The sequence below is a fragment of the Dysidea avara genome, chromosome 4 (genome assembly GCF_963678975.1).
Source record: "Dysidea avara chromosome 4, odDysAvar1.4, whole genome shotgun sequence".
NCBI lineage: Eukaryota > Metazoa > Porifera > Demospongiae > Dictyoceratida > Dysideidae > Dysidea > Dysidea avara.
The window spans coordinates 49892070-49904124 of NC_089275.1; positions in this window are offsets into that span (position 1 = coordinate 49892070).

The window sequence follows — 12055 nt, forward strand, 5'->3', positions numbered from 1 at the left end:
TGGCAGTCGTTGGAACCAAACTACGCACTCTTGGTCTATTCCTCATGATGTGTGCTATGTTAACCATCCTTATCTGCTAGGCGGTGTTAGGGATATAATATATTGTACTATGCAATTGTATGCGCATGCGTATGAATTGTAAGTGTGTTTGAATTAGAACAATGAACATGTGCAACATGGTGTCAGAAGTAAACTGATGTTCTAAGACTACAAATGGCGAACTGTCAATTACCTCCCCCTCATCCGATGGTCTACGCCGGCAATGTAGCAGCGAATTGGAAAGCATTCAAGGAAGCGTTCAACGACTTCGCTACTGCCACTGAACTGACCGCCAAGGACGATGCGATACAAGCGGCTACGCTAAAGACAGTGATGGGAAGAGAGTGTCGACAAATTCTTTCACGTCTAGAACTCACTGATGAAGACAAGAAAAAACCAAACAAGACCCTGGAAAAGCTAGAAGAATTTTTTGCGCCTACCCGGAACATTTTGTATGAAAGGTACTTGTTTCACTCCGCCCAGCAACAGCAAAACGAGACTATTGACCAGTACATGGTACAGGAGTTGCCAGCCGACGTATCGGAGAGTGATGATGAACTCTTTACATTTAAAGAAGTTGGTACTGTAAAACATGCTCGCAAAGGACAGTTCTTTGTGCCACTACGCTTTAGCCATGAGCAGGGATCCTCCGTTGTGGATTGTCAGTTGGACACTGGTGCAACTTGTAATGTAATGAGTATGATGGATGTGTGTGCAATTCTGCATACCCAAAACCCCCCTTTACAAACAGAAGCCGTGCAGCTGAAGTGTTTTGATAACTCAATAATTACCACATTAGGCCAGTGCACACTCAAGTGCCAGTACAACACCAAGACATACAACTTGACCTTTAAAGTCATAGAAGGAAATCAGAAGCCACTCTTATCAGGTACCACATGTATGGAACTAGGACTAATAACAGTGCACACAGTGTGCAATGTAACCAGTAATACACTTATTGAACAGTACAATGATGTGTTTAAGGGTTTAGGGTGTTTGGGTAATGAATACCACATTGATGTAGATAAGTCAGTAATACCAGTGCAACATGTCCCAAGGCGAGTACCTGTGGCAATGAAGGAGCTTTTGAAACAAAAATTAGCAGACCTTACCAAACAGGATATAATAACAAAATTTGAAGAGCCAACTCATTGGATTAGCAATACGGTGGCTATTAAGAAGCCTGGTAAGCTTCGATTGTGTATAGACCCCCGAGACCTAAACAAGGCTATTAAACGGCCTAAGTATCAAATGCCCACACTAGAAGAGCTCCTTCCCACACTTTCAAAAGCCAAAATATTTACAGTGCTAGATGCCAAAGATGGCTTCCATCAGGTACAGTTGGATGAGGAAAGCTCATACTTAACAACCTTTTGGACCCCGTTTGGTCGCTACCGTTACCTGCGCATGCCATTTGGCATATCGTCTGCCCCAGAAGAGTTTCAGAGGCGCATGCACACAACTTTGCAAGGACTACATGGGGTAGAGGTCATCACAGATGACATTCTTGTTTTTGGGTGTGGCGATACAGACGAAGAATGTCAGAGAGATCATGATGCGAACTTGAAGAATCTCCTTCAACGAGCGCGAGACAAAGAGCTAAAACTCAATAAGAAGAAACTTAAACTATGTCTTTCAACAGTTTCATATATGGGACATCTCTTGACAAAAGATTGCCTCTGTCCTGACCCTGCAAAAATCAGAGCAATTAAAGACATGCCAAGGCCAGATAGCAAGAAAGCAGTAGAGCGCTTTCTGGGGTGCCTGCAGTACTTGTCGCGTTTCTTACCACGGTTAGCTGAGGTAGCAGCGCCATTGAGACTACTCACTGAACAGTCAGCAGTATTCTCATGGCAGAGCCAACAAGAATCAGCATTTCGGACGCTCCAAACCATGATAACTAAGGCTCCAGTTCTAAAGTTCTATGATGTGCGTGATGAAGCAACGATACAATGTGATGCTTCAGAAAAAGGCCTTGGGGCAACACTTTTACAACATGGACAACCGGTTTGCTTCGCATCACGTTCATTGTCAAAGGCCGAACAAATCTACGCACAAATTGAAAAAGAGTGCCTGGCCATTGTGTTTGCATGTGAACGGTTCAATCAGTATATTCATGGCCGAAAACTGACAACTGTACATACAGACCACAGACCCTTAGTGCCAATTTTTACCAAGCCAATCTACAATGCACCTAAACGACTGCAGCGGATGCTGCTGAGGCTGCAGAAATACACACTCAACGTGTTATACTGTCCAGGGAAAGAAATGCATATTGCCAACATGCTTAGTCGGGCTTATATACATGATCAAAATCCCCTTCCCTCAGGAGATTATCAAATTTTCCAAGTCCTTCAGGAAAACAGGCTGTTCAAAGAAATTGAGGACATAGATCCGGCCAAGCACGTGAGGCTGAGTGAGAAGGGACTAACTGAACTCAGAGAAGCTACACGTAATGATAACACACTCAAGGACCTTGCCAAAGTGATCCACAGGGGATGGCCAGAACTAAAGCAGGACGTACAACCCTCCATCAGAACTTATTGGCCTTACAGAGACGAACTGATAGCTGACAACAACATTATCTTCAAAGGATCGAAAGTTGTAATCCCTGAAAGTATGCGCTCACTCATGCTACAAAGGACGCATGCAAGTCACCAAGGGTCAGACGCCAGTGTAAGAAGAGCAAGGGATGTCATATTCTGGCCTGGAATGGCAAGTGAAATTCGGCATCAAGCAAGCCAATGTGCTACATGTAACAGCCTCGCAGCGAAACAACAGAAACAGCCCTTGATGTCACCGGAAATACCAACTACACCATGGGCCAAAGTAGCCCAAGATCTCTTTACATATGACGGAAAGCCATATCTCATCACGGTCGACTATTACAGTGATTTTTGGGAGTTAGATGCAGTGTCAGACACAACAAGTGAGACCATTGTAAAGCACACCAAAGCTCACTTTGCTAGGTATGGCATACCGGAAACTGTAATCACTGACAATGGGCCACAGTTCAGAGCTCAACAATATGAAGATCTTGCCAAAGAGTGGGGAATAACTCACATCACTAGTTCTCCGTATCACAGCCAAAGCAATGGAAAGGCAGAGTCAGCAGTGAAAATTGCAAAAACCATGTTAAAGAAAGTGACCCAGGATAACACTGACATTAACCTTGCAATACTGGCATGGCGTAATATGCCAACCGAAGGAAGTTGTTACAGTCCAGTGCAGAAATTGCATTCACGGAGAACACGGACACAGCTACCAACCTCCAGCAAACTGCTCAAACCAGAAACAGCAAAGGGAATAGTTGAAGAAATACAATGTCGAAGAAAGAAAGCAAAACAGCAATATGACAAAACTGCAAAGGAACTATCAGAACTTGATGTAGGTCAACCAATTCGCATCCAGCCCATTAAACACCAAGACCAATGGAAGAAAGCTGTAGTTGTAAAGAAAGTGGGGGCACGCTCATATCTAGTCAAAACAAGTAATGGACAAATATACAGACGTAACCGAAAGTATTTGCGCCAAACAGCAGAACAACCGACAGAAAATTTCTCTACTGCAGCAGAGGATGAGTTGACCATAGCAATTCCAGTACACACACAACAGAGAGTTGCGAATGGGCAAAATGACAACAGTTTAGCTAGCCAAGCACAGCACCCGCACCACACAATCACTCAATCAGGCAGAATCTCTAAGCCACCTAACCGGCTAGAAGAGCAGGGGCGGATCCGGGGGGGGCACGTGCCCCCCCTCTTAAAAAAATGTATATAAGATCGAGATACTCTAATAGAGCAGTCAATCACTAATCACTCTAATAAAGCAGTCACAGTGTTCATGGGGAAGTGTAGCTTACTTAGGAAGCTATAAATAGGATTTTATTTTACATAATATAACGTGATATAATATATTTGGTAAAGGATAACTAGCTATTATTGTTGTGACCTTTTTTTTTTTTTTTTTTTTTTGCTCTTCAACTTTTTTTCAGCAAGGTGCCCCCCTCTTTCCAGACTCTGGATCCGCCCCTGAAGAGTATATCAAACACTAATTTTAACCCTTATAAGATAGATAGGTATGGAATGATTAAACAGTGATTTTGTTTTGTTTTTGTTGTTGTTTCTTTGTTTTTTGTTTTTTTTTGTTTTGATGTAAAAGGGAGGAAGATGTATATATATATAGATCATGCATTAAATTGTTGTAAAGGAGGGAGATGTTAGGGATATAATATATTGTACTATGCAATTGTATGCGCATGCATATGAATTGTAAGTGTGTTTGAATTAGAACAATGAACATGTGCAACAGGCGGGACTATTTGTCGGTGTATGCTCTTCAGGACATTCATCATGCTGGTTCTATTAAGTTTTCAAATTATTGTACATACAACACTATGCCTATGCGTAGCCATCATCTTACCCTCATACCCCCACCTTCATCAATCAATGCTAGATGATACTCTTATTTTGTCCGTGTTTGCTTTGTGTGGAACAAAGTACCAATCAGTATTCTGGGAATTGAGAGCCGTTCTGTTTCTCGCCACGCTATTTACAGACATTTCTGTTGTAATTTGTTGTTGTTGTTTTGTAGATGTAATTATAATTGTTGTTGATTTGTTTTGTAAGTGTTATTTTGTGTGTGTTTTGTTTAGTGGTTGTATGTGTTTTGTATTAGGACAGTACCTTGTACATGTAGGCTTGCCTTTTGTACCGTTCCTTCCCTTGTGGTAAATTGATAATAAATAAATAAATAAATTTGCTCTCGAATGCAATATTTATCACAATTATTTTATGTTCTCTTTGCAAGAAAAGTCACAGCACATGTTAGTTACACCAAGGTGAAGATTTTTTGTCTATGTAGTTTTCAATATTATAGTATGTCAAAAGTCAGGGAATTTACAACACAAGTAACTTCTCTGTTTTTGGTAGCCTCAGTATCAAGGAGCTGTTTGAAGCGTACTATATATAAGCAGCTATAATCAACAGTATAACTCCTTGCTTTGCATGTACATTGTAATTTTAGGTTGAGGTGACTGGTACAGAGTGTGTGGCATGCTATCTTGCCAGCTAAAAGATCTTAATGCATGCAGCTCAGGGTAAGTCTCCAATTATCAGCACCATTTCATCACCCAATTGTAATTCCTTAATTCAATAGCATATGAACTTCATTTAACAGAGCAATCCTTCATGTCTTAGCACACTAAATTTTAATTATCTCACGTGAGTGAACATCTTTTTATAAGGAAAATCGCAATGCCTATCGTGTGTCAATTATCGGCATGGGGTACCTATTATAGGGTCCGCAAACTGAAAAATCGATATCTTCAAATCAACTTACAAACTATAGTCATGTGTAAGGATAGGTCTAATCAAGAAAACACTAGAGTGGCAGCAAATTTCGTCTATCTCTTCTAGTGGAAATAACGTAAAATACATTGAACTCAATCAATTTTTCACCATCATAATTTACAGTGTTGTTGTTTTGGGCCAAAACTCTTTCTCGAGTTAGAGGTTGTCCCGAGTATAGGTAGTTTAATATTATTAATTAATATTTGGTGGTGGTGTCACACGCACATCGCTGATTGACGAAAAAAAAGACGTTACGTGATCTGGAGCATAGCAGAGTTGCAGGAAATACTGCAACATTTATTGCAGTGATCGCACCTCCAAGTCAGTACCTGTGTGCAGAATATGATGTGGATTGATGTTTGTTGACTGTCTGGTTGAGACCAGCCTCACCCGATTTAGCAAAAAATTCCTCCACAATCCAACAACTACTGCAGTCTCGTGCAAATTAACATCTTTAGGTGTGCTGAATTATGGAAATGATTGCTCAGAGCAAGTATAAACTTACAGCGATGGCTTGATTACTGACGGTAAATTTTACAGTTAGCCGATAATGCAATTTATTGTGCAAAACTAAAACTCTTTTAATGAAGGTTTTATAGCACTCAGCATAATATTGCTGACTTGCTATGATTATTAATCACTGTGAGCACAGTAAGAAGATCATTTCTGTAGTATAAGGATGGAGTCCAGAGGTCTTGAGTACATGGCCAGATCTATATAGCTATAGCTAGATACGTACATGCAGGTCATGCAGCATAGTTATAATCATGCACACCTTTTTGATAGTTAAATCAGAGCTTATAATTATCTGATCATCTATTTTCATGTGATACTCAGGTGCAGTAGCATGCAAGGTCAGATGATATGCTCCCCAGAAAAGTTTTTACATGCCTTGAAATCACATCTGCATGGAAAACTATCATACAAAACGGTGATATTACCTGGTAGCTAATTTTGTACTAAAGTATCAACTTATTCAGTCTCAATCATGTCTAGTAGCTATTATCATATCCTGTGCAAGACATTAAAAACATAGTATTACTTCCATGACACAAAATCTCTAAAAATAAAGTTTAGTTATTTGTGATTTGGAAGAAATTTTGATTTTAATTGTTAAAATGAGATGCCAATCAGATGATTTACTGGAACTTGAAAATTGACATAGTTATAGTGGATTAGATCAAACATTTAATAAGAGCAGGTAGCCACATTTCACTGAATTAGAGTAATTATCGTGATGACTGTTGTATTAATATATTAAGATCTTTTCACACAATTCAAATAGTTGAAACGTTGTCCTGCACTAGGTCCTGATTTTGAAGTTTTTGAGGTAGAATTTTAGTAGTTTGGAAAATTACATGGAATGTATAAGAGTGGCACACACAGATAGGATAAACAAAAGGTACGTACATTAAACTGTTGACTTGAAGATTGCTTTCAGGCGTATATCTCAACTTTTGATTTTATTTTACTTATCCTCACAGTAGTCAGCAGAGCCATGCACTCTTCCCTACCATCAACTATGGAATTGGAGCAAACCCTTGGTTTCTGCTTTTGGTAGATACTATAATTATTGCTAATACTGCCCCCCATGCATAAGTGGGCTCAGCATATACATCAAAATGAAAATGCACATCAAAATGAAAATACAGACACATGATGCTGTGTCTAGACTACCTGTTAGCCCTGTTGAGTATGAGGAAGAAGTTATTTTTCAGAAAAAAAGGCACAATGATTTTACAAAACATGCAATATGCCAGCGGTAAATTATATAGGTAAATTTACATCAATGCAACATAGCTATATATGTATAACTTGAAGGAAACTCTCCAATAGAACAGTCAGATATTCTTATAGAACAGTCAAAAATTGATTTTTCATATATAATGTCACTGAAATTGATCAACAATCACAAAATGATTATTAGTTAGCTAATTACACGTAATAATATTATTGAAAACACTTACATAGCATACTACTACAAATAAATTTATCATTACAACAAGTTTAGATAGTCCAGATAATCATAGTCCATATTGCCGCAGCTTCCTCAAAACCCAAGCATCTCCAACGAGTCCATGAACCATGCAGACACAACACAGTAGCCCTTACCAAAGCAAATCCCAACCTTGCTCTCACCCAAGAGAGAACATTTATTTATTATTACTGAGCAGCCAGCACTGCTGATGCGCTTAGGAACAAAAAAAACCACACATGTACATTACTACAATAATTAGAAACGTTAACTGAGAAAGAGTCAGAGTCATTTAAATCAATTGGGAATTGTGGCAACGAGTTCCAGTCTTGAGTATCACTGTAACTTCTGTCCCATCGAGCAGCAAGGCCACTAGCAAGTCTCTTAATAAAGGAGGATGTTCACCACCAGTCAGACCATCCACAGAAAAACACGAAGGTGTAAAGTGAGCTCAACATGCACAACAAGCAGCTGAATACTCTCACTTCTTTTCAATTTAAGCTCCAAAGAGTACTGATTTAGGTGTGCAAATCAAATAAGACTGGGCGTCAGTATCTACAATACGGACATTGAACAATGCCTCAGCTTAAGGTAACCAAACATCCCGAATACTTAAGTCAGCAACAAGTGTTTCTCCAGTGGGGTCAACTGCTGCATCAGAAGCAGTAGGCTCACATCTCACCTGGCCCCAAACCAGCATCCCTTATCTCATGCCTCTGCACTATCAATCCACCCTTCATACAGGTAAAAAAATGAGAAGGCGCATTACAACCATCACAAATGCAGGAACATTCAACAAGGATTTACAATAACAGATAGCAAGAGTGTCCCTAAACTCTTGAGGTATAAGTTTAAATTTTTTTTTCTGTTGGAAGTACCAATAGCCACACTGACAAATCATTATCCTTTGCCCTCAGCAAAGCATGATGATGAATGGGGTCCACGGCCACTTGTGAACAAGTATGATCAAACAAATCAGTATGCTTCACATGCAGCAACCTTGTATACTCCTTTCGAGCCTCAAACAGCATCAATTCATGACTATCAAGTTCAAATGTACCCACACCTTTGATTGCTGTAACAATAACCTGAGTAGCATGCTGGGAAGCAGAAAAGTTAAGTGATGTGGACACATGCGCAAGACACTGTTAAACCAAGACCACCCCAATACACAGGAAGGGAGAACAATTGCTGCTCCAGCTGAGAAACTTCACAACCAAACAAAGTAGGTAAAAAACGAGTCAATAAAGTATGTTGTAGTGGTGCAAAGAGAGAGTCACAATTAGGGATCACACATTGCAAATAAATTCATTCGCATTGCAGAGACTTAGTCATAGCGACATAAACTGCCTGGGGTTGTACAACAGCAATTTCAGAAAGATTGCAAACTGAAGAAACCCACTTCTGAACCTTCTCAGTCACAAAACCAGATGAGGAATCACTATCACCTATGAACCGACCTAAAAAGTGCTGACTGCTAACAATTTTAATACCTAAATGGCCAAAGAGAGCTGTGGCTTGAGAAACTAATCCACTATCAACTACTAAACGACACTTGATTCGGGTGGGATAATAACCATCAGCAGGTCCATGATAAAGCAGCAACTTAAACCAATCTAGTAACTGAGAAAGCTCACCACAAGCAAAGGCATCATCAGCATACCACCTCCATTGCTTCTTCAGTCGATGGATAAGTGGAAGTGTTCCAACAGCAAAAAGAAACATAGACAGAGGGTCACCCCGTGGAGCACCCTCTCTACTGAACAAAAATTTGTCAATGCCACGAAGTACCAATGTGGCCCATCCCTGATAAGTATTAAAAAACGTGAACATCTGGGCCACATCACCCTAGCATTCCAAAGTAAAACAGCATGGTTAAGGCTGTTGAGTGATCAACCGTGCTGTCTTAGTGGAGTCGTGTCTAAATAGCTTCGTAATCAGACGATCAGTAAGTGGTGTTATAGCTACAACTCTTTCTAGTTGTAGAACGAACTGGTAGGATTAGTTTGGCTGGTTTTAGGATTTACAGTGTGTAGTTTTCATAACATTCCTTAAATAAATTCTCTGCATAACTGTACTGTATTTGCCCAATTAGCTGCATAACTGTTCTGTATGACTCATACAGTACAGTTATGCAGCTAATAAGTACTGTATGGAGAATACAGTAAGTGGCATCGCTTTGATCCTCATGCAAAGTACAATATATATATATATACATATATTATATATAATTTCATAGAGACGTTTGGGTGGAAGGGAGTGCCATTAGGCCAGGCAAACTTGATTAATTGTTTCTCATCCCTGCCCACATGCCATTTTATCCAATTTCATTGTTGCTGTTATCAATCACGTGCACACGTATTTTGATACTAAGAACGCTGGCTGTCATTGTACAGCACAGCAAATGTCACTTGCACCTCAGAAATGGTGGTAAAACGTAAGTACTAGTTCTAAAAGGCTTTTTAACAGACAGCTTGATTTAGAGTATTTTCTTTAATATATGAATAATGAAAAGTGACCTCCCGCCCACATAGAAATCCGAATTTTTGTGGATGAGCAACAAGTAATCAAGTTTGCCTGGCCTTAGGGCTAATAGTTTTAAACGTATATAATAATTTCTAGTGAGCCACGCCCTTTCAATAATATTATTAGTTGGATATTACTCACCTTGTAGTACCAGTTATTCAATATTACTGGCCACCTCATTTAGCTCAATAGTTCTAACGGTTTCTATCAACTGGTCCCAACTACGTCATCACATGTCTCTAACCATTTACTGAACATCTTCCTACAACAGCACTCCACGTCACTAGTAAAGTTCTCTCAGTTCAATATTGTGTAATGCTTGGGATCCAACAACTCAAGACCAAGATCGTACCACTTGGTAGCAACTAGTGGGATAACGTGTTTGTTTAAATCTTTCATTACGGGACGACCTGACCTGAAACTAATATTAACCAATCACAACTGCAGTTATGAATAACTGGCTTACTGGGCCATCTCTTGTCGCAGAAATGTACAGAATAGGTTTATATAGTACGGTAGCTAGTACTGTTTAGTAATGTTCCACCTAAAGCCCTAAAATGAATGGCACCTGCCAAAATGTTGACTAAAAGCAACAAGGTGACACACATGCACTGACTGTAGGTAGATCTGCGACCGCGGTCAAAATGTAAGTCAAAGGTCAAAGCCACCAAATTTGTAACAAGTCAACGGTCAAGGGTGAAAATTTCCAACCCACAATCGCTAAGTCACCAGTCAAAGATTGAAAAAGGCTCTTAGTCACAGGTCAAAGCAAAATTTCAAGACTTTGATCACGGTCGCAGATCTACCTATAGTGAGTGCCTGTGCGTCACCCCCTTGTATGCGACACACCTATATCAAAAGCAAGAAAACACTTAACTACAAAATTATTTTTTTAATCACCGAAATCTGAATTTTGGTCTCACTGACAGAGGTTCACAATATGCTGCCTCATACAGCCATCATTAAATATTATGTACAATAGTAGCTACTATAGTTAACTCACACCTGGCAGGTTTCATTGAGTCTATGCACCTTACCTTTCCTTTTATCTTCAATCATGCTACAGCTGACCATCTAATTCTTCATGTAAGGAAACCATACCAAGCAGGTATCATTACTCTATCAACACTACCCTTAGTTAGATGCCACAAAACTATCTGAACCACTTATGCCACTATAAGGTGGAGTAGATACCTGTAGCTGCACTTATAAAATAACTGATTGCATAGCAATCCTAACCCTAATCAATCAGTACATACTGCCACCCCCTTAAATGATCAGATCACAGTGACCACACCCCTCAATAACAAAATATTTAGCTGCAATGGACTGCTGTGTTACTATAGAAGAAAACCCAACGATATATGAATCTAGCTCACTTGAGATACTCTGGGAGATTTAAATACTTTGTCATATCTGTTGTCAAATAGGTGGTGCATCTTTTGTGCCAGGTCTAAAAATTTTCCATTTCAACAGGCCAGGGGTACGGTATAAACGTGGGAGGCACAATTGCTATAATTATTTTAGTAGCAAAAGCTCACCCTTAAAATTTTGTTGCTATTTTTAGTGACTAAAATGTGACCAAATTCAGCCCTAATTTTCCTGGGGGCATGCCCCCAGATCCTTTAACTTCAACATACTTCACACACTGTATCATAATGTCCACTTTTTCATCTAATAGAACCTACCCAGAGTAAAGTCTGGCTATGGCCCTAACACACTCAGTCATGTGCTGTGTTCATTCCAAAACATAAAGGTATCCTGAATCTGAAAGGATACATGGTGTGATTGAATATGTGGATAAAGAACTCTAGCTTCAGTGCACCTGACTGTTTTATTAGAGTACATGACTGCAGTGTTAAGAGTTTTTAAGACTAAGGCTGCTGTTAAAACTGATTTTTGATTTCTCTTTATTAGTCAACTCTGTAGCAACCAGAAGCACTTCTCAGTTATATGTTTGGGACCTACTTGACATGGTCACTATAATGAGGTGGTCTTTTTAATGAGGTCATGAAGTACACCTTAGCTATGTTTGTGACCTACTTGACATGGTCACTATAATGAGGTGGTCTCATTAAAGAAATCACAAAGCTATATATTTGGGACCTACTTCACATTGCTGTTTCCATCATAAGGTGGCCTAATTAGCAAGCTGGCAGCTAAG